The sequence below is a fragment of the Megachile rotundata genome, chromosome 1, assembly GCF_050947335.1.
Source record: "Megachile rotundata isolate GNS110a chromosome 1, iyMegRotu1, whole genome shotgun sequence".
Taxonomy (NCBI): domain Eukaryota; kingdom Metazoa; phylum Arthropoda; class Insecta; order Hymenoptera; family Megachilidae; genus Megachile; species Megachile rotundata.
The window spans coordinates 18,473,487-18,499,095 of record NC_134983.1 but is presented as its reverse complement, the minus strand read 5'-3'; the positions used below and the strand labels follow the sequence as shown (position 1 = coordinate 18,499,095).

Genomic DNA, 25,609 nt, shown 5'->3' with positions numbered 1-25,609 from the left:
GATTTCACTTTTTCATTGTCAAATGACATTTGAGGGCGATTGTGATGGGCTTCTTTTTGAAGAGAGACGAGCGTAGGGGATTTTGAGAAGTTATATGTACGAATTTGAAATTTTTAAAATTGTTTAATTCGCAAATTTCTATATTTGGAAATTTTTATATTTCTGAAGCGTCGTATTACCAAGTTTACATGTTTCTCAATACTCCACTTATCAAAGTTTTCATATTCCCAAGTCTCCCCATTCCCAAGCTCCCAAATTCCCACGTTTCACATTCCCAAGTCCACACATTCCCAAATCAAATGTAGAACATTCCCAAGTCCATACATTCCCAAATCAAATATAGAACATTCCCAAGTTCTACATTTCTAAATTTGCACATTCCCAAAATTCCCACTACATACAATATGAGAATATGTTTCTCTTTCAAATTTTCATGAAAATAACCTTGTCAAAATTCATATTTCCAAAATCTTATTTTTTACCTTTTCATAGTATCTGTTTTTTGAAAGCATCTATCGAAGAGCATGTTTCGAAAAATAGTTTTCATACTTTTTTCTACGTAGAAATCATTCGATAACCGCACGGGGAAATTATTTTTCGCGCGCATCGAAATTCCATGGACAGGTTTCGACGTCGCAGTCGACGCGAAACGAAATTTCATTCTCGGTCACGCGAATAGCAACTTTCCGAAACGTCGATCGAATTTCGTGGAAATTCCGTACGGTAGCGAGCGAATTTTTTTGCTAACAAATTGTTACGAGTGCTCTTTGTTCGTGGTCGCGAATTTTCAACTTTTAACAGTTTTATCTCTGGTGTGCGTATCAGATTTGATTTTTTTACGGTAACGTCGAATAATAAACGAATCGGCGGAACTTTTGTCGTTAATATTCGAACAAAAGCAGCTATCTGTGAGAGAATTATAATATATCGCGCAATAGACCATGTACCACTTTAAATAATTAATAAAATTTTGAATTTAATCAGAGTTTGATCATTCGTCTCTGAATTGAAATTTTTTAGGTTGATTTTTGACAAAGAGCAGACTTATGATTTTTCATTTAATTTGAAAAAGAAAGAACAATTTATGGCAATTTTTTACTTTGTAATAAATAACGAGGTTAATAAGAGAACTTGTCTTATTTGTAAGAGAATAGTCTGTAAAATATTTGCAATATTTTAAATAGTAAATAAAATATTTGCAACTGTGATCTTTTGAGGAACAGATCGTTTAACACTGAACAATCGATAAGACATAAAATAATTGTTAATCTCGATGAACATCGATACATATGTCAAGTAATAACAAATATTATAATTTGAACAAAATTTTATAATTTAAAATAACAAATTTGTAAAACGATCGCACGACCGGTTTGGTAATTTCAGTGTTTGTTAATTAAACAGTTGACCATTAATGAGAACGTGGTAGCGGGTTACACTAGTCTCCTGTATCGTTACAGAAAGTAAGCTTGCGTTTCACCCGTGTATTTCACCGTCCACCACTCGCTCCTTTCGTTTTCGAATTCCGGCGAATCCGTTCGATGAACCAGGGATCAGAAGGAGGTTGGAAACACCGAAGATTCAATTATCCTTCGTTCCCTCGCGACCGAATTAACGAACTAACCGGTCCTCTCGAGCTACAAATATTTGCGGACCAGATAGCCACCCTCGCACGCTGGAAAATCGTTCTCCCTACGAACCTAACTAATTAAGTTTGCGACAGAGGATAGCGAGTCGAAAGTCGAAACTGGGTTAGTCGCGGGACCTGAGCAGCAGCCTTTTAATTTCGACTGGCGGATTTCCTCCAGGTGGAATTTGCGACTTTTCACGGTCGAAAAGTTCGAAACCGAAACTGTGTCACGGTCGTTGACCGTACTTTCGTTCGCCTTCTAATTGAAAAATTGATGTCGAGTACCAACTCTTGGAACATCGGTTAATTATTGACGGAGGTAGGGTCAAGTTCCAGGGGGATAGCAGACTCTTGTTATATTGCCACTGTTAGAGGAACATTGTATAGCAGGGGTGGCCAACCTGCGGCTCGCGAGCCACATGCGGCTCTTTGAAGGATTATTTGTGGCTCTCGATAAATGTACCCACGTTCCCTTTTCATTTTTGTGCTATTATATTTTAAAAAATTATTATCATTCCATATGTGTTTCAAAATGTCTTTGAAATTACTGACGACAAATATGAAAGACTAAGTGCAACGTTGTAACAAACTTCATTTCCGTCCAAGTTAAGAATGATATGACTCATCGAAAACTGCGCCATCGAAAATTGCGGCTCGCGAAACATTCCAAATTTTGAAAAATGGCTTGGACTATCAAGGAGCTTGGCCACCCCTGTTGTATAGTGATGCAATGTTACGTGATGTAATGGGTGATCATGCAAGACATGGTGATATAAGGCGTAGAAACTTGAGAATGTGGAACTTGGGAATGTGGAAATTTGGGAATGTGAAACTTGAGAATGTGGACCTTGGGAATGTAGAAATTTAGAAATGTGGAACTTAGGAATGTGAGGACTCGGGAATATGGAGACTTGGAAATTTGGGAACTTGGGAATAAGGAGACTTGAGAATGGGGACTTGGGAATAGGGAGACTTAGGAATATGAGGACTTGAGAATATGGAGCCTTGGGAATGTGGGAACTTGGGAATGGGGAGATTTGGAAATGTGGGAACTTGGGAATAGGGAGACTTGGCAATATGGGGACTTGGGAGTATGGGGACTTGGGAATGTGGGAACTTGGGAATGGGGAGACTTGGGAATATGGGGACTTGGTAATATGGAGACTTGAGAATATGGAGACTTGGGAATATGGAGCCTTGGGAATATGGAGCCTTGGGAATGTGGGAACTTGGGAATATGGAGACTTGGGAATGTGGGAACTTGGGAATGGGGAGACTTGGGAATGTGGGAATTTGGGAATGGGGAGATTTGGGAATGTGGGAACTTGGGAATGGGGAGACTTGGCAATATGGGGACTTGGGAGTATGGGGACTTGGGAATGTGGGAACTTGGGAATGGGGAGACTTGGGAATATGGGGACTTGGTAATATGGAGACTTGAGAATATGGAGACTTGGGAATATGGAGCCTTGGGAATGTGGGAACTTGGGAATATGGAGCCTTGGGAATGTGGGAACTTGGAAATGGGGAGACTTGGGAATATGGGAACTTGGGAATGGGGAGACTTGGGAATATGGGGACTTGGGAATGTGGGAACTTGGGAATGGGGAGATTTGGGAATGTGGGAACTTGGGAATGGGGAGACTTGGCAATATGGGGACTTGGGAGTATGGGGACTTGGGAGTATGGGGACTTGGGAATGTGGGAACTTGGGAATGGGGAGACTTGGGAATATGGGGACTTGGTAATATGGAGACTTGAGAATATGGAACTTGGGAATGTGGATCTTGGTGAATGTGGAAACTTGGGAATGTGGAAATTTGTATATGTGGAACTTGGGAATGTCAAACTTGAAAATGTGAAGCTCGGATATGTAGAACTTGAAAAAGTAACACTTGGGAATACAGCCGCCATTGCACGCTACTCCCACTCCTCGACAATACGTCGACTCTGCAAAGAGCCCGCCCTTACACCCCGTCAGCAGGATATTATCTATACAATAAAAAAACCGCACCAAAAAAACCCCTCGTGCTAATCGTCGAGAGCACTCCATGAAACGCGATAATAATTTACAAACGTTCCACCTAGGGTAAATTCGTGTATGCGACGAGACGATCGAACAAAACGATAATACGCGGACCGTTCGCGAATAAAACGCTCACAAAACGCGTGAGAAATTTTCAATTTGAACGGGGTTGGAAATTTTCAGCGAGAATTTTACGACGTTTCGTCCGCAAACAACGCGGAATAATAAAAAAAAGAGCGCGGATGACGAGGTCGATCGAGGAAAAAATTCGGTGTCCGCGCGATTTCGAAAGCCATTCGTCCAACATTATTTGCGCGATCGTTCGTGTACGACTACTATTTTTTTTTTTATCTTTCTATTTTTTTCCGTGGGTGCAAACAGACGAGCGATTCGGCGATCGAATGAATTTGCACGCGCAAATTGGCATCGTTCCTGCGAGCGAGCTATATATCGCGAGTTACACGCAACGAGCGCGTTCTACCTCGTTGAATTTTCACGGCGACCCCGGTCAAATTCCATGAAACGATGGGGGACCATCGTAAAACTGTACTGATCGATCTATGCACGGTGCAACGTTACCCTCCTTTGGCTGGACAGTTTCGGGGGAGAACACCCTCTGACTCTTCTCGGTTCTGGCAAATCGAATGCATTTTATGAAACCTTGAATTTATACTCTTTCGAATTTGTAGAAGTTATGTTTAGGATTTTGGAGATGCACAAGTTCTTGAATATAAAAATCCACAAATTCTCTAATTTTGAAATTTCTAAATAAAAAAATCCTCACATTTTCAAATTTCAATTAATCAACTAAATTCATAGATTCTTAAATTCCCAAATTTCAAAATTCTCAAATCACCAAAGTCCCAAATTACCGAATAGTGAAATCCCCAAGTTTTTCATTCTCAAAATTCTGAAATTTCCAAATCCCAAATTCTCAAATTTCCAAATCCCAAAATTCTCACATTTCCACATCCCAAAATTCTCAAATTTCCAAATTCCCAGATTCCAAAATTCCCAAATTCCCCAATCCCAAAATTCAAAAATTCCCAAATTCAAAAATTCTCAAATTTCCAAATCTCAAAATTCTCAAATTTCCAAATTTCCAAATTCCCAGATTCCAAAATTCCCAAATTCCCAAATTCCCCAATTCCAAAATTCTCAAATTCCCCAATTCCCCAATTCCAAAATTCCCAAATTTCCAAATCTCAAAATTCTCAAATTTCCAAATTCCCAGATTCCAAAATTCCCAAATTCCCAAATTCCAAAATTCCCCAATTCCAAAATTCCCCAATTCCAAAATTCCCCAATTCCAAAATTCCCCAATTCCAAAATTCCCAAATTCCCCAATTCCAAAATTCTCAAATTCCCAAATTCCCAAATTACCAAATTCCAAAATTCCCAAATTCCAAAATTCCCAAATTCCCAAATTCCAAAATTCCCCAATTCCAAAATTCCCAAATTCCCCAATTCCAAAATTCTCAAATTCCCAAATTCCCAAATTACCAAATTCCAAAATTCCCAAATTCCAAAATTCCCAAATTCCCAAATTCCAAAATTCTCAAATTCCCAATTTTCCAATTTTCCAATTTCTCAATTTCTCAATTTCCCAAATTCCAAAATTCCCAATTTCCAAATTCCCAAATTCCCAAATTCTTAAAACTTCCACCTCCCCAAGTCCCCTAATTTCCTCCACAACTAACCGTCCAAATTTCCATATCCTCCCGATCTTCTCCTCCCAAGCGTCCTCCTCCATCCCTCTCCGCCTTCCTCCAATCATTCTCCCCAGCAAACGAAACAGCATCGCTTGCATGACAGCGTAATTTCAGTAATTACACCAACGTCACACTATGTTCGTCCACCGATAATCGGTTCTTTGTGCGATTCGCGTATCCGGCGATACTAATGACCTCGAAAGAAAGTCTCAAAGTCTGTCGAGCACGAACAATTCTCGCGAAGAATACAAATGCTGGCCAATTAATCTACCGCCGTTGGTGTTTACGTATTCCTCGCGGTTTATTGCTGGTCGCGTATTTTATCGTTTCAATGCCATCGTCAATTGCTCGCGCAGCGAGATTTCTATTTAATCAGTCGCATCCCTTTTCCCTCTTCCATCGTTGCTTGTTTTCAATTAACGCGCGTCGTCGATAACGATTGATGTCCAAGCTACGAGCGGATGTGCTTTAGTGTACGACCGGATAATTACACTCTCGGTTGTGTACGGTAATTCGCTGAAATTCTGATGTAACGGTCTATTATTTCATGATTTCGGGCACGAAAGTGATATTGTAGATGGTTATGGTTTTCTTGAGTACACTAGTGTACGCTTCATTATCTTGCTTTCAAATTAGGTACGTTTTAAAAAAAGGTTATGTTGTTCGTAATTGAAGAAAGGTTCAGTGATTGACTGAACACTGGTATAGTGTTTAGTGTACTATTATTAATAAGTGTACACTGAACACTATTATAGTGAGAGCACACTATTATAATTTATGATGAATGACATATAGATACATTAAAATAAATTCATGACACTGGAAGAATAAACTAAATGTTCAAGATGCTTATATTTTGACTGTGTGTTGTAGTGTTGCTGCAGTGTAGTGTATACTAATACACTATCTTGTTTTCGAGAGGCTAATTAAATGTATTCAAAGAAAAATTGATCTTTTATGTCATAGTAACAAATCTTAGTAATTGATTGAACACTACGACTGAACACTATTACAGTGTATAGTGTACACTTATTATAGTGGAGGTACATTATCACAATTTATGATCAATGACATATAAATACATTAAAGGAACTTCGTGACATTGAAAGAATAGAGTAGATGTTCAAGATGCTATTTATTGTGTGTTGTAGTGTTCCTGCAGTGTACTGTACACTAGTACACTACCTCGTTTCCAAAAAGCTAATTAAATATGTTCAAAAAGAAATTTTCTTTCCTTATGAAAGTAACAAATTTTAGTAACTAACTAAACATTATATGAACACTATTTTCCTTTACACTATTTAGTGTAACACGTAATGTACAACACTACATAAACTTGCAGAATTTCTTGCATGCAACTAACATCATGAAATGATCACAAAATAGTAAAGTGCACCGAATTTCAAAATTGTACCACACTCAACACTAATGTACGATACTCACACGATAATTACACTATTCCCATTAAAGCCTAGTGAATAGCAACGAATAGCTATACAAAAGAAAATTAATAATTCTCCCCATAAACCTCAATGCCCCGAGTAATTTATTCGGCTTCGAATTAGTGTACAACGGTGGTTACACTACCCTCGTAGCAAATTAACGCCAAACAGCGGTACCAAGATGATCAATTACGACGACGGCACAAAAGAAAATTGAACGATTAAAGACTGATTTATTGAAGATCGATGTTGGCTGGATCGTCACGTAATAGTCAGAGGTAGAAGTATAATTAATGAAGTTTTCGCATTTTTCATCGGTCGAGACATTGCTCGGGAACATGTCGGGCTCTGTAACTGATCGAGAGAAATTGCTTACGAAAAACTGAAACGCAATTGGCGGTGACGAGTTGCTTATGCAGCCTGAAGGATGATTGCAGAAGGAACTTTCGGTTGACAGTTTGATCGATTGTTGTACAATTTCTTGCCGGGAAACGTGCCTCGAGTTTCTAGTATTGAAAGTGTTACATTCTAGAAATCGTGTCCGATTAACACTGAGGTAATACATTATTAATAATCGGTGTCGCCGTATCGAGCACTTGATATATTGTCGATGCACTGAAATTAATACGTACGTATGTACAGAGGGAAGGTTTCTTTTTTAGCAAAAATAGCAAACTAAGACTAGTCACAGATTAAAATTTAAGAACTTGGATATTTATAAATGTGAATATATTTTCAAATATGCAAATTTCTAAATTAAAGTGTATTTTACTAAAAAGTTATAAAAAGTAAAAACTGTATTTACATTGTTACAGAATACATGGAAGAGCTACTAAGAAACTAGCATAAAACGTCGAAGAGTAGGGAATCAATAATAAACTGGCGTAGTGCCACAGACTGTAATGCGGATGTATCTTTTACTGGTCTAGCTGGGTTTTCTAACACATAATCGAAGAGAACTCATCCTACTTTTATTCATATAACTTTTGCCTAGTCAGTGCAATATACTTGATAAACGATACAGCAAAACTAAATGTCAATAATGATTTTCCTCGTGCTTACCAAAGTCATGAACAAATTATTTGGTATCAAAATAATGTACGTCACTGCAACAATAAACTTCGCAAATTTCTAGAATCATAAATTAAGCTAACAAGTTAACAATATCAAGACAAGTTATCTAATGGGATATGACGTATATATACGTTTGTAATCGATGATCGAATATCGAGCAGCATACCTTTGCAATATAACGTACATATACGGTCACTGGCAATAACTGGACATTGAGCAATACGAATTCGCAGTACGACGTATATATACGTCGGTGATCGAGAACAGTACATTACGAGTTCGCGATATAACGTATATATACGTCAGTGAGTGATGGTTGAGCATCTACAACGCGCGTACGCGACATGACGTATATATACGTCGGCAATCAAGAATTAGACTTTGAACAACGAGGACTCGCAATGTAGCGCATATATACGTCAGCGATCAAGGATTGAGCCTCGAACAATGTAGATTCACAATATGACGTATCTATACGTCAGTAATTAAAGATTGAGTCTCGAACAATGTAGATTCGCTATACGGCGTACATATACGTCGAAGACCGACGATCGAGTACAGAATAAAACGCTAATTCGCAATACGACGTATATACACGTCCGTAGTCAACAATCAAGTTTAGTGCAACGGGGAATCACAATATAACATATATTTACGTCGTCAATCAAGAACCGAGCCTTCAGCAATGAGGATTCGCAATGTAACGTATATAAACGTCGGTCATCAACGATTAAGCATGGAGCAATGTAAATTCGCGAAATAACGTATGTATACGTCAATGATCGACACTCGAGCATGGAGCAATACGTGTTAACGATATAACGTAGATATACGTCGATGATCATGGAGGTATAAGAAATGTACACGTCAGTGATCGATGATCGAGTACAGAGCGATATAACGGATATATACGTCCGTGATCGAGCGAACGAAGAGGAGGCACACAGGTTATTGACATTGAAGGAAGCGAATCGATAGCCGGAGCGCCTCGATGTCTAGTCACGGAAGTAGAATACTGATTGCTAGCATAAAGCCTATTGTGTCGGCTCGGCCCGCTTAAATATAGAGTGCAGAGGAAGCCCGTTGGAGTGGCGTCCGCCCGGGCGTCGTCGTTACTTGGGAACACGTAATGCGGCCAAAGGTGTCTAAAGCGTCGAAAAGCTTTGACTCCAGACGACGCCAGACGACGACGCAACGTCGCTCGTTATCGACGACAATTCCTTCTCTCTGCCGCTTCTTCCCTGTGTAATTGGGAATTGCACGACTAGACGGGGAGGGAGGGGACACTTCTAACAAGCTAAGTTTTCACGGAGGAATTGTAATATTAACATGTTAACTGGGAACGTCGAGGTAATCCGTCACGTAGCTGCGACGCGAATAAAAGCTTCACGGTGTGTTCAGTCTTTGCTCGAAACGACGCGGTTTCGAGTCTACGAGTTTCATGACTGGATTCAGTACCGAATTTCGGGAGATTCTGCGCGATCTGAATTTGTGCGATTCAAATTCGAGGAATACGATTTCGCGGGATTCGATTACGCGAGAAGCTTATTTCGTTCGGTTACGTGTATCCAATTTCGTGAGATTCAATTCCGTTGGATTTAATCCTGCGGAATTCAATTCTGGGTATTCAAATTGACTAGTGTCGATCACAAGGAATTCAGTTCCATACAAGTCAATTTGAGGAATTCAATTTCGCCATATTCGGATCGAAACGATTCAATTCCGTGCATTTCAATTTTTCGTAATTCAATTTGAAGAGATATAATTGTATGAAATTCAATTCCACATGATTTCAATTCTGCTGAATACAATTTCGTGTAATTCAATTCCAATGGATTCAATTCTTCTCGCATCAGTTTGACTCAATTAATTCAATTCATTTCATTATTCAAGTAATTCAATATTCAAATTGAATTCCAATCAATTCAATTCCACCCATTTCAATTCTATTCAATTTTAAGTCGTTCAATTTGGCTATATTTAATTACTTTTCAATTACACAAAATTCAATTCCAATAGATTTAATTTGCCTCGTATCAGTTTCATTCAATTAATTCAATTCATTTCAATATTCAAGTAATTCCATTCAACTGGATTCAATTCCATGCAATTTCATTTCAGAAAATTGAATTCTAACCAATTCAATTCCACCCATTTCAATTCGATTCAATTCCAAGTCATTTAATTCAGCTAAAATCAATTTGGTTAGATTCAATTATTATTCAATTCCACGTGACTTAACTACAACTTCAATTTCGTGCAGTCGAATTACGAGATTCAATTTTAAGAAACGTTCAATTTCAAGTGAATTCAATTTTTAAAAAATTGAAATTTACCTATTTCAATTCGATGTGGTTCAGTTAAAGTCAGTCAGTTCAATTTCATTCAATTTCCAAAAATTGAATTCCTCATCATTCAATTCAATTTGATTCAATAGTCAACATATTTTAATACGACTCAATTCGTGACAATTCAACGCGACATTTCATTACGATATAATTTGACAGAATGCAATTTAGTATCACATGATTCAATTAATTAAACTTCACAATGCTTCGAAAAATTTCCGTTTTAATCGCACCTTGCATTATGCGGAAAGCCACATACACAAACAACGAATCCTTTTCCGTCAGCTCAATATTACATATGTATCAGAATAATTATTGTTTTCGGATTAAACAATGATCCACTTAACGAGTTAACGCTGTGACTGCGAAAGCGTCGATAAAACAACAGGTTTCTCTCGCTTCGGATATTGCATTCTTCATGAAAACCGTGATATTTATTTACCCACTTCATATTGATCAGCCATCATTAATTAATTCAATTTCACTGAAATTATAATCCCTTCTCGAATTATACACGATAGGTGATTCTATACGAACATTGGTTTTAGCGACTTTAACTCCGTTCTGTCTCAAATATTCACAATCGTATTAAGAAATAAAAAATTAAGTAAGCAAGTTGAAAAGGAAACGTACATAAAAGCTCGTGAAAAGAGGGAAAATTCTCGAGGCGCGTATAGCGAGGGCAAAGTCGATAGAGTTGAACTTGAAAGCAGCAATTGCCACTCAAAGCGAGTTTCGCTTGTTTTGCTGGAAACGTGGCCGAAGGAAACGCGTTAAATCTGTTTCAGGATGCAGTTGAAGAAATCACATTTTTCTTTTCATCCTTTTAGAGCGACGGAAAAAGAGCAACAAGAAAAAGAGGGCTTCGAGATAAAAATATTGTAGCCGTGTGACGGGGAAGCAAAACGTAAACAGGATGATAAATAAGACGAATCGTAGGAAGCAAAAGTGTGACGTTAAAATATTAATACCCGCGGAGATATAAATGCAAAGATCTAAGATTTTGTTACGGAAGATCTAATTTAAAAAGGTATCCTGGAAACTTTTGAACAGAAATGCGAGATAATTATAACTTCGATTGCACAACGATATTTGCAGGGAAATTTGCATGGAAGAAAAGAGAATAAAGTACGGTAAAGTTCTACATTGAACAGATAGCTGAAAGAATTAACACTTAAATAGACTTGAACGACAAAGTGTTTACGAAGGATATTAAAATTGAAATTTGTTAATATTGCCGGCGGCTGCGAGAAAAATGTTGATCGAGATATTAACCATTCAAAGCTTTGTCGGCGACGAAAATTAATAAGGAGAATATTGGTTGATTATCGAAACTGTTAATCGACTGTCAATGATTACACGATATATCATAACGTGTTTATTAAGAATTGCTGTCATGGTGCAGCGGTAATGTGACAAAAACTCATTGCACTAATTAGTGAAATTGGGGACAGGAAATGTGATGAGATTAACAGCGAAATGCAGGAAGAAAGAAACGTCGAAGAGAGACAAGTAGAGTCAGATGTAATTTAAGACACTTTCTGTACGTAGATATGTATTTCATATTTAATGTAAAATTTTGTCATGTGACAAAATTTCTAGAGCCCACCTCGCTACACTCACATTCCTAAATCTCCACTTCTCAAAATATCCCTAAATAAAAATCCTCTGCACTATAAAATCTCTATATCCCCAAATCCGCAAATTTAACACTCCTACATCCAAAGATCTCTATATTCTGAAATCACTTTATCTCCAAATTTGAAATCCCTCCTTATTGAAATTCTTCAGTCAATTCAATTTCATTGGAGAAAATTCTGAAAAGATCCGTAAAAGAGAACGAGCGTATACCCGTTGATACATCTATAAGTAAGACGAGACTTGCCCTCGTCGCATAATTGCTCCCCGTGGCGGGCGAAAATATGATAGAAGTATTATTTTAACGAGAGTCATTCGTTCGGTCGGTTAGTCGTAGGAGCAGGCTTCTCCCGTGCATCGAACTCGTTCCAGAAAATCGCACGGTAGATTAACCAAGCACTTTTCTCGAATTAACCGGCGAACCCTGGCAGAAATGAGCAAGGACGTTTCGTGCAATTTCTCTCCGGACACGTATCCAGGTGTTCCAATTCCGGCTATGCAAATATATTCCTGTCCCCGATCGTCCCTCTCTGTTTATACCGTTCCCCGTTCGTTCCCGTTCGCTCTTCAACGTCCCGAATTCATCATGACACGCTGTAAATGGAAAGATAGCCGGTGCCTCGTCTCGCTAGATACGCCTCCGTGTCCTCGTGGAATTCCCTGGTGGATATGATGGAGAGCTCGATGACCCAACTCCGCGGGGATCCGTACAACCGTGTAAGATGGCTGTTTCACGTCATTGACCCGGCTGCTCGTCTTTCTGCTGCTTCTGCTTCTACTCCTGCTGCATCGAGTTCCTTGCAGCGATCTTGCGCACTCGCTATACCCGCACGTAAAAAACTCTTCCTTTTCTGGATCTTGTTGGTACAATAACGTAAGACGATTACTAATTACAGACATCCCGACACGCACCAAGTCGTGATTATTGTGGGATCATTGAGTAGATCTTCGAATATAATTGAGTTTATCGAAGAATGATATATACAGTATCTCGGGATAATAAATAGAAGGAAAAGAATTATTTACTTTGCCAATGAGTATTATTGTGGGATCATTGAGTAGATCTTCGAATATAATTGAGTTTATCGAAGAATGATATATACAGTATCTCGGCATAATAAATAGAAGAACAAGAATTATTTACTTTGCCAATGAGTATTATTGTGGGATCATTGAGTAGATCTTCGAATATAATTGAGTTTATCGAAGAATGATATATACAGTATCTCGGCATAATAAATAGAAGAACAAGAATTATTTACTTTGCCAATGAGTATTATTGTGGGATCATTGAGTAGATCTTCGAATATAATTGAGTTTATCGAAGAATGATAACCACAGTATCTCGGCATAATAAATAGAAAGAAAAGAATTAGTTACTTTGCCAAAATTAATTTTTTTTATTCAAGATACTGATTGTTGTATCTTGTAGGAGAGGTATACTGTTTTCAGATAACATGTTTTAATAGATGAAGCTAGTAGTTTTCCTTAAATTTAAACGTCATAAAAACTGTCCCGAGGGTACTGTATTTTATGTATCTTCAGATTTAGCACAGATAAGTCATCGAGTCCAGCCTGCTTCATCAGAGAATTCAATTCTACCAAATTCAACTGCATAAAGATTCGAAATAATCAACTGCATAAAGATTCAATATACTCAATAAAAGATTCAATTATATAGAATTAAGAATTGTCAACAATATTTAAAGTTTATTTAAGAACTTATCAGTGTGCAATGCTCTCAAGTGAAAAAACAGACAAATTCATATCAGCGTAATCGCGGTATAAAGGATCTGTTCAGGACTTTGAAAATTTCAATTGATCGTACGCATGCTCCGATTGATTTTTCGCTTTTGTCCGCGTTTTATGCGACTGTCAGCCAGGTTTTCCGCTCGTCGAACGTCAGAGACGCTACCGGAAGCGATCGAGAGATCCGTCCTGATATATTCCGGGACAATTGATTCCGTTCGACGAATAGGAAAAACCATTATCCGCTGGACTATCCAACGGTCGGTCTTTGTATAGTTAAAGCCCAGAAGTTGGAACAACGACGAGCTTTCAATGCTTTCCTCCGATCTCGCGTTTTTAATTTCGTTCGCATAGAATTATAATTGCGACAAGGAGCTTCTGGTTCTCGTATTGTTCAAACAGAAGTTTCTTCTGATCGTCTGTCGTTCACAATGAACGATCCAATTAAAAAGCTAATCGGTCTGCTTCGAAAATATTAAATTAACTATCAGTTTTAATAAAGGTGATTATTTTATTAAAAGTAATAAAGGTTTTTTCGTAATTAGGTTTAGAGAATTCGAGTGATATTTTAGCGCAGTGGAAATTATACCGAGAAGATTAATGGTTTAATCAATTCGAATTGGTACAATTCAATTTTATATATTTTAATCGCCTGCAATTTCTACTAAGATTCAAATAGCTATCCTATCTGACGACGCACCATATGCGTCCTCCAAAGGAATCAATATTATCGCACTTATCAAGCTATCGAACAGATAAGATCACACGATCGCAATAAAATGTTTCGTAAAAATGAAACTTGATATTCCTATGAATCATAATAATTGATTCCAACAATAATACAGGTTATAATAATTGATTACACCTCCGATGGTATCTTATAAGCTGCCGTCTTAAGACTAACACTGTTTACACAACTATTTCATATGAACGTAATAGTAGGACAAAATGAAGGTAGTAGTCGAAACAAGGCGATTAAAGTCGATGCTCGTTCCCTCTTATTAAAGGGAATTCTTAGGGAGAGACTTAAGCCGTTCGCGGGACGCCAGGCCTGTAAGCCGCTGAAACATGTCTTCCGGTATTACGTTAATGGATGAGTTTGTCGCGAAGGCAAGAAAATTCTTCGTCACGGTTTACGATACAATTAAATGCACCGTGCCCGAACATGCCGTAATTACGTCCAGCCGTTTTTGTTAGCCGAAATTTAGCGCGCCGAAGCAAGCAGTATCTGGTTTGATACAAATTTTTATGATTCACCGATTTATCGGTGCGATATCGTAGTACTTTTCCGTGCACAGTTATTGTACCTGCAATCGTTTCTTTTTTCTACTCGAAATCGTTAACTTCGCATATATGACTCATACTGTACGGAATTGTATAATATTGTCGGTTGGAAGACGAACATTGTGTGTATTACAACAGAGTCCCGCTATATGGCCCGCTATATTAGGGGTACCGAAAAGTATTCAAAATTTCTTCAATGATTTCAAAGTTTTTCTATGAAAAATTGAAGGACTTTTTTTAAGAAACAATTGCGTTAACGCTGGCAAAACGCGTTAGAAAGTGATGGATTATTTTGTTGATTTAAGACTTCTTTAATAAATAAAATTTTCGCCAACAAACAATATTTTGATTACTTTTCAGTACCCCTAATACAAGAACGAATAGTTCTTATTTGCAAATACAGTCAGTGTAAAAAGTATTCGTACAGTAATTAATTTCAACAAAAATGTTGTGAAACGTCATTTATTAACAAAATTCGAACAAATAAAAAATACATACACATTCTTACATAGAATACATAGACATCTAAGAATATGTATATATTTTTTATTTGTTAAAATTTTGTTAATAAATGACGTTTCACAACATTTTTGTTGAAATTAATTACTGTACGAATACTGTTTACACTGACTATACATATCAGTCTCATAATAATTATTGGAGGAAAGTTTTAATGAAGAATGAGATTTGTCGATATTAGATTGATGAAAAAGTGATTAAGAATTTTCTGTACTGATTGGTAGTACGCAACATCGCGTGCTACTGAATACTAATCTAATCACGCGATATCGCGTGTTCTATTAAAGGTAAATGCTCGATCACGCGATGGTCGAACGAATTGTTAGGTCATACCTAACAGCTGAATGCGAGCGAATGTTTGTGGAGTTTAACCCAAATGTCCGAGTTCTCGGTACGGTGAATTGAATCGCATTTAATTAAAACGTGTTGAATTGAACTGCATCACTCGGGGGTGGATTGAGGCTTGTCAAATTAAAACGCGTTCGACTGAACCGTGCTGAAATAAAATCTGACAAATTGAATCGCTAGAAATTTGATCCGGTTAATTTCGAGTCGAAGAGCGTGGAATTGAATTGCGCGCGATTGAATTTCATAGAATTGAATTATATCGACTTCGTGTGCGTGGAATTGGCTCGCTTGGAATTGAATCGTTTCGATTTCAGTTACGTGAGTTGAATTGCGAAGAATTGAACCTGGTGGAACTGAATTTTGCAGTATTGAGTTGTTGGGATTTCAAGTGCGTAGAATTGAGATACACAGAATTGAACCTCGTGGAATTGAAATATATAGAATTGAATTATCTTGATTTCAAGTATGTGGAATGCTTCCGACGTACATATTTCTTACTGTCTCATTTTCAAATTACTTAAATTCCGAACAAAATTATTTACAATCGAAGAAATTTATTTGCATAACAAATTTCTACTTGACAACTTCGTATGAAACTCAGAAAAAATTTTAGAAATTGTTCATTACTAAATATAAAACTAGAAATCGTTGACGTGGCACAGGATTTCTTCGCAAGAATCATTTAACCTCGTTTCTCCAAGGAACATCGAAAACCTTCCACGTACTTACTTTTCCAATTCATAAAATACCATCGTGAAAAATCCTTGGAAATCCGTTGACGTTGCACTACGTTTTAGCATTTGCCGTGACACGAGCCGTACTGGGGAATGAAAGGTGATATTTAACGTAATAAATATCGGAATAAATATGTATATCGCAATACCGAAATAAAATGGCATAACCGGTATTTTAAACACCGCCAGTCATTATTAGATCAAACGGGTGAACGATGTTGATATAAGTCCCGTTATCGCAACCGATGCCGCGCACAAATTGAGCCAGGTGCAGCCTACACACCTCTCTTTACACGACGTGCGAAAAAAAAATAATAACCTTAGCATTTTTAAGTGATTCTCAATTTTCAGTATTTTAATACGCAATAGTGTTCACAAATACAGTTCAGTATGTTCAGGGGTCGTAATTAAAACAAAAATCATAGTTGAGAGACCATATAACGTATGGCAATATAGCAGAAGAGTGTAATAACATTTTGGGGAATCATAACACGTGGCGATATAGCAGAAGAATATAATAACATTTTGGGGAACCATATAACACGCGGCGATATAATATGAGGCAATATAAAGCGGTGATAATGGAACGCATGGCGATGTATCACATTGGCAATATAACGCGTGGCAATATAATGCGTTGGTAATATAACGCGTGACGATACAACACATTGGCAATCTAACACGTGGCGATATATTGCGTTGGTAATATAACGCATGGCGATGTAACGCGTGGCGATATAATGCGTGGCAATATAACGCGTGGTAATATAACACGTTGGTAATATAACGCGTAGTGATATAACACGTTGACAATATAACACGTGGCGATATATTGCGTTGGTAATATAATGCATAGTGATGTAACGCGTGGCAATATAACGCGTGGTGATATAACACGTTGACAATATAACGCGTGGCGATATATTGCGTTGGTAATATAACGCGTGGCGATATATTGCGTTGGTAATATAACGCGTGGCAATATAACGCGTGGTGATATAACACGTTGGTAATATAACGCGTGGCAATATAACGCGTGGTGATATAACACGTTGGTAATATAACGCGTGGCGATATATCGCGTTGGCAATATAACGCGTTGGCAATATAACGCGCGGCGATATATTGCGTTGGTAATATAACGCGTGGCGATGTAATGCGTGGCAATATAACGCGTGGTGATATAACACGTTGACAATATAACGCGTGGCGATATGTTGCGTTGGTAATATAACGAGTGGCGATATATTGCGTTGGTAATATAACGCGTGGTGATATAACACGTTGGTAATATAACGCGTGGCGATATATCGCGTTGGCAATATAGCGCATGGCGAAATAACGCGAGCCAATATAGTTCGTGGTGATAGACACACATAAGGATATTACTCGCTGCAATACAACAAGTAGTGCAATATAACGCGTAACAATAGACAGCTCTTACATAAGATACCTTAATACAACTCGTACCAACATAACCAATAAGTAATCATAAAAAAATACTGGAACAAATTCTAAAAGTTGAACTAACAAAATATCCATGCAATCAAAAAGCACGAATGAAAGGTTTGAAATATAAAGCAGAAGTTGTTAAAGTTTGAAGAGCAAGAAAGAAAAGAGGTATAGAAGGTTTGGGTAAACTTGTAGAAATAAACGAAAGATGACTGGCGGCCGGGTGGACATAAGCAGAAAAGCGAAACGGCTTGGGTCGATGACGTCACTACCTGTCTTACAGCTCAGCCGTAACCCGGGGGTATGGGTCAGTCTTGGCCGGAATACGCGGAGCTTTCGTCCAACTATTCCAAGTGGTGGAACTTCATTTGCAAGTGAGCTGCATTTACCGAGAACGCGATACGCGCCGCACCGGCCTCCTCGCGAGCTCAACTTCCTCGAAAGTATTTAACGGAACCTACCAGACCACCGTTCCTTTACTCTCTACCCGCCTTCTGACGAAAGGAAAACTTCTTAATACGCTTGCCACGGTGTAACGTACAAGGAGATGAAATTTTCTTACGTAAACGTCCATTTTTAATGCATTCTTTTCGCGCCACTCTATGAAATCCGACATTTCCCACGAATGCCGGGAATTAAGTAACGAACCTCGTAATGTTCGAGAAACGAAAGTGTTGCTTTATGTCAGACATAGATTCTTCTCCTGTTAGAGTAACATTAATCTGGAGATAGGTTATAATTATTGTTACGTTCAGGTTAAATTAAGTCTCAGCTACATTAACACTAAACTACCAAACCTGTTAAATGACCGCTCCATAAGCTTCTTTTTATAAGGAACAATTTTGTTAAAATACATTTCTTGAAATCAGAATTGATTTTCATCAAGATAAAGAATAATTGCATGTACTAGAATAATATTAATCTGGAGATAGATTAAAATTATTGTTACATTCAGGTTAAATTATGTCTAAGCTACATTAACACTAAAACTACCAAACCTATTAAATGACCGCTCCATAAGCTTCTTATTACAAGGAACAATTTTGTTAAAATACATTTCTTGAAATCAGAATTGATTTTCATCAAGACAAAGAATAATTGCGTGTACTAATTTATGTTCCGTCGTTTGTTTATTTATTTTTTAACTTCATTTTTAATTTCAAATTAAGTACACATTATATGCTGGTAGGTTTAGTTTCTTATTATAAAGTACACATTTTGTTAAAAATATTTCTTAAAATCAGAATTGATTTTCATCAAGACAAAGAATAATTGCGTGTACTAATTTATGTTCCGTCGTTTGTTTATTTATTTTTTAACTTCATTTTTAATTTCAAATTAAGTACACATTATATGCCGGTAGGTTTAGTGTTAATTTGTATAAAGTTACGATAAGTTTGCTATTAAGCTTGAAGTGTTTTGATTAAATCATGTCAAAAACAGTTAAGAATTTAATAATGACGGCAATAAAAATACTCATACATGTATAAAGTGATATATCACATAAAAAGCTTTGTCCGTAAAATGAAATACAAAAGACGGGACAATCGAAGCAATCAAATCATCAGATATTGAACAGCAATCATTATAGCGTATAACGGCGGAGTTTCGCAAAACGCGAGTGGCCGCGATCGGCTCGATTCACGGAAGGAAATGTTCATTAAAATGCCTGGCGTTCCTATCGTTTAATCGATGCTCGGTTAAGGTCAACGATTTCCTATCGTCGATACGTTTCTTTGAACGTTGCTGCTCGTTGCAAATTATCTATCGGTAATCCCGACGCCACCCCCCTGTGCTCGAGACAAGAACATCGAATCGAATTAAAACGAGAGGCACGCTATCGACCGTACCGCGAATGGCTAATTAGTCGACGATAAATTCGCGTTACGATGTTAAATCGCGTCGATTCGAACAACTACATCGACGAGAGATTGATTAGGTACAACGACAACCAACGGACGACGCTCGTTACCGACCCGACAACGTTTCTTTTCAAGACTTTTTGCGCACGGTTATCGACCGGCCAACCCGCGCAAACAAAGAGAGTCATAATCTTTTCCCGGTATTTTTGACTATCATCGTTTCGAAGAATTCGAACGTTTGTCTACGCTGCGAGCATAATTGAATTCATTGGAGGAACAATACTGTGATCTGTGGCTGTGCTGTCTCTTCGTGGGGATATTAAACTTTTGAATTTTTAGTGGTGGTAGGTAGGTAGACAATTTTTAGGTGAAAGGTTTCATTGATGTAAAGTATTGTAGAGGGTTTTCTAAATAATTACTGAGTATGTAAGAGTGAGGGTAGTATATATATTTGAAGATGTGATTTTAACGATGTGATTAGGAACAACATCTAACTGACTCTCCCTCAATAAAGGTTGAGGATGGGTTCACCAATTAGGTCCTAAGTATCTACGAGTACCAGGGTTTGCCTCTTGCTAGAGATATTAACCCTTCAATTTTATTCTGATGGTAGACAGCAAATTTTTAGGCGAAAAATTTGATCAACTCATGTTATAACCAATTCAAGTTATTATTGTTGAATTTATGAGAGGAATAATACACTGATTCATAGCTCCTATGGTTATATGGCTATATAGCTACCTCTTACTAGGGAAATTAATCCTTGGAATTTTTCCTGATGGTAAACAGTAAAATTTTAAGTAGAGAGTTTGATCAATTCAAGTCATTACCAATGCAAGTTATTATTATTGAATTTATGAGAGGAACAATACACTGATCCATAGCTACCTCCTATGGCTATATTGCTAAATGACTATATAGATGCCTCCTACTAGGGATATTAATCCTTCAAATTTTTAGTGGTGGCAGGCAGTAAAATTTTTAGTTGACAAGTTTCATCTATTCAAATTATTATTATTGAATTCATGAGAGGAACAATACTGATCCACAGCTATGACCTACCCCTTGTTAGTGAAATTAATTTTTCAATTCACCATTAAAATTAAATTTTTTAAATTTGATCAATTGAAGTCAAGTTATTTAACTCAAGTTACCCCAAATTATTTTTGGGGTAGAAAATTTATAAGAAGCAACCACCCTTGTTTATCTTATAGTGTATTGGTCAGGAGGGACAGGGGATCATAATAAAATATAATTAAATTTGTAGCTAAAATATCTGGTCCATCAAAGTATGTTTTTTATGTTATGTAAGGGTAGCTTAAATTTCTTATTGAATTTAAAATAGAGAACTGTTGCAAAACAATTAATTTTTATCCATGAGTAATTATGACTGCAGTCTTCTTTTAACAAAATGTTAATTATTTGAACAAAATATTAATTCATTTCAATTAGAGAACTCTTGTAAAACAACTACTCTATATTCATGAATAATCATAACTACAATCTTCTTTTAACAAAATTTTAACTACTCAAACAAAGTATTAATTCATTTAAGTTAGAGAACTCTTGTAAAACAACTATTCTATATCCATGAATAACCACGACCACAATCTTCTTTTAACAAAATGTTAACTATTCAAACAAAATATTAATTCATTTAAATTAAAGAACTCTTGTAAAACAACTATTCTATATTCATGAATAATCATAACTACAATCTTCTTTTAACAAAATGTTAACTACTCAAACAAAATATTAATTGATATTCCAAATGTTTTGAAAGATAGTGAATCTTCAGGTGCAACGTCCTCCACGCAGTCTTGGCACAACTTACAAAAGCATTTTACATTCCCTACTTTTCTTAAAGAAACAGTTCAATCATCATACAGGGATGAATATCTACAAACTCTATCGAATATATCAATATTTACCAAAGGTTACCAAGTTCATTGAAACGAGCGCATTAAAATTGTAATTTAAAAAAAACTCAGTAAGATGTTTCTCCCAGCCATGTTATTAAAGCTTCCATTAAGGGGGGTGAACTCCCAGAAAATTTTCGAAAGTTTAATGGAAGGCCTGTGGGAATATGGAAGCCGTTTGCGAAGGAACTGAATGGAGTATTATGCGAATAGGCCATCTGGGCGGACGAAAGTGTGCGGGTTTCTATATTTGATACAAAAGCTATTCTACCGAACTAACGTTCCTTTTCCCCAGAAACTGTTTACGCATACCAGTCGTTTTATTATACGGATATAATCAACGACACCGGGTTTAGCCGAAATACGTGCTTTACTTTATTCCATGCCAGAAATATACGGAAATAACTAAAAACCGAGTAAATTCGATTAATGTTACTAACATCGTATCGAGTTAAAAATATTATCAAGATTAATACTGCTAATCGGTAAGTCGATGATAAATGAAGAAAGGAAGCGATCGAAGTGGTTGTAATCGAAGAACATGATTAACTCGATAATCGTTGATCATGATTGAACCAATACAATTTTCATTTTAAATACGAGAGAGTTCATATTGGGTACGTGTGAATTATGTACGAAAACAAAATTAATCACTCATTGAATGACAATTGTAATTGCATATTATGGAAATTGTTTACGAGTGTCGATTACTATGATTACTTTTAGTGGTGAATGAGAAAAGTGGTAATGTAACAATTAATTGCAATTTAATTGTGGGTGTAGGAGGTTTAAAGATATTAGAATATTGGGGTCTAGTAATTTTGGGAAGGTGGAGCTTAGGGATGTTGCAATGCAGAAATATTATTTTGGAATCTAGGGATATTGGATTTTAAGAATATTGGTATTTAGGGATATTGGGTTTTAAGAATATTGAGATCTGGGAATATTGTGATTTAAGAGTGTTGATATCTAGGGATATGGGGTCTAGGGATGTTGTAATCTTCGAGTATCGGGATCTAGGGATATTGCAATCTTCGAGTATTGGGATCTAGGGATATTGCAATCTTCGAGTATCGGGATCTAGGGGTATTGGAATCTTCGAGTATCGGGATCTAGGGATATTGCAATCTTCGAGTATCGGGATCTAGGGATATTGCAATCTTCGAGTATCGGGATCTAGGGATATTGTAATCTTCGAGTATCGGGATCTAGGGATATTGCAATCTTCGAGTATCGGGATCTAGGGATATTGCAATCTTCGAGTATCGGGATCTCGGGATATTGCAATCTTCGAGTATCGGGATCTCGGGATATTGCAATCTTCGAGTATCGGGATCTCGGGATATTGCAATCTTCGAGTATCGGGATCTAGGGATATTGCAATCTTCGAGTATCGGGATCTAGGGATATTGCAATCTTCGAGTATTGGGATTTAGGGATATTGCAATCTTCGAGTATTGGGATCTAGGGATATTGTAATCCAAGAGTGTTGAGATCTATATTGTCATCTACGAATATTGGGATCTAGTGATATTGTCATCTTCGAATATTGGAATCTCGGGATATTGTTATCTTCGAGTATTGTAATCTAGGGATATTATAATCTTCCGGTATTGGAATCTAGGGATACTATAATCTAAGATTATTGAAATCTAGGGATATTGTCATCTACGAATATTAGGATCTAGGGATATTGTAACCTGCGAATATTGTAATACTGTCATCTACGAATATTGTAATCTAAATATATTGCAAGGATCTAAAGATATCAAAATATTATATTCTAGAGATATTTATATATTGAGATCTAGGAATACTAGAACATTCATACCTAAATACATTCCACTCTAGGGACACCGAACTGAGATCCAAAAACTAATCTCGAGACAACAAATATTTTAATCCAGAGATCCAGCAATGTGACGTCACAGATTTATATGAATATAGATATAAATTTCTTAAGATGTCGGAGATAGAAATATAGGCGATTTAAATGTACCCAAATTTGGCGATAGAAAAAGTAAAAATTACAGTGATGTAAACCATTGAGAAGAAACATACGACTCGACACAATACACGCATACATCTCCTTTTTAATAGAAGCAGGAAGCGATCGAACGAAACATGATTCACGAACGAAAAAAGAATAAAAGATATCGCGCGCTCAAAGTCGAACACGCACCTGACTCGAGCGCAATAATCGCACGCGTCTCTAACCGATCGGCAGATCGAGGCCCGATGACACACGATCGACGGACCCGGCGCTATTTCAAGAGATCGAGATGCAGGAAGACCGGGAGAGCACGAAGAAAACCAGTTCACCGGTTGGTAAGGGCTACGTGACGCAAGTAAAATAACACGGTTTCACGAAGAGAGAAGCGTCGCGTCATAGCCGCGTTGTTCGATCATTACCGAGTAAAGTATGAAATTCATCGACTTACGTCAACTGCAAGAGCACCGTTCTCGATCGATACACCGCGATATCTCGTCTCTCGCTTCCTCCCACGACGTCCCTGTCCCTCTATATCAAGTAAAGCTGGCTCTCGTCCCTTTGTTCTTTCGCGCGATCGTCCGGATTCGATGGATCCACCACAAGCACCAAAACAGAACTGAACAACAGAGAAGTTTTCTTTTGTCACGGACAGGTCGGAACGCGACTTGGTCACACGCGGCAAAACAAGGGAAAAACGTCGAACACAACACACACGCGGTCGTGGCACAGCTGGTACAGAAAGGAAAACGTTGCGTAGTTGCAGCCGAGCACTCGGGACTCGAGCGCGTTTCAAGGGCAAGGCTAGCCCTCGTCGTCGAAGGAACAAGATAGTTTCATCGCGTCAGCGACGGATATGAGAACGTTTAGACGATTAAAAGCAGGCGAATCGCGAACGAACGCTCCTCTCGCGTTCGAGCGGATACGAACGAACCGAACGGATTGACTTTCGTTACGCGACGAGAGGGGCAGAGCGCTCGTCGCGAACCGACTCCCTCGATGGACGCGACGATACTGAGGCGCCGGCGTGTTTATTGTCCCCACCACCGACGCCCCCCACCCCACCCCCTCCGCTCGCGAACCATCCCTACCACTACCGTTGCTCTTTCCATCTCTGCTAACCATGCCGGATTCTTCCCCTACCATCGTACAGTCAACAGCAAATCTGGCTTCCCTAGGGAAAATATGACAACTGACAGTGAACGGACATCGCGGTGGCTTCTACTCATTTTTCATGACTAGAAAATTTGACGGGTTATGGAGTTAGGTGGTGAGGTATTTAGGGATGTTGGGATTTGGAATTTAGGGATATTGAAATTTGGAATTTGGGAATATGGAATTTGTGGGATTTGGAATTTGGGGGATTTGGAATTTGGGAAATTTGGAATTTGGGGAATTTGGAATTTGGGGAACTTCGAATTTGGGGAACTTGGAATTTGGGGAACTTGGAATTTGGGGAATTTGGAATTCGGGGAATTTTAAGTTTAGAGATTTGGAAATTGGGGATTTGGAATTTGGGGGATTTGGAATTTGGGGGATTTGGAATTTGGGGGATTGGAATTTGGGGGATTTGAAATTTGGGAAATTTGGAATTTGGGGAATTTGGAATTTGGGGAACTTGGAATTTGGGGTATTTGGAATTCGGTGAACTTGGAATTCGGTAAATTTGGAATTTGGGAAATTTGGAATTTGGGGAATTTGGAATTTGGGGAATTTGGAATTTGGGGAATTTGGAATTTGGGAAACTTGGAATTTGGGAAACTTGGAATTTGGGGTATTTGGAATTCGGTAAATTTGGAATTTGGGGAATTTGGAATTTGGGGAATTTGGAATTCGGTGAATTTGGAATTCGGTGAATTTGGAATTTGGGGTATTTGAGATC

At 37.7% G+C, this 25,609-nt stretch overlaps 1 protein-coding gene across 7 annotated transcripts in view; it reads right to left on the bottom strand.

The window, feature by feature from the left end:
- LOC100877696 (uncharacterized) overlaps positions 1-24,750 on the bottom strand; it is a 186,010-nt gene extending 161,260 nt beyond the window's left edge. For 4 of the 7 annotated variants that reach the window (XM_012287164.2, XM_076533464.1, XM_076533453.1 and 1 more), the window contains exon 1: positions 24,179-24,749. The gene's annotated coding sequence lies outside the window, so the exon portion shown is untranslated. Of the gene's footprint in view, positions 1-24,178 lie in introns of all 7 variants that reach the window. The other 3 variants (XM_076533469.1, XM_076533476.1, XM_076533459.1) reach the window with 1 other exon arrangement.
- Between the last annotated feature and the right edge of the window lie 859 nt (positions 24,751-25,609).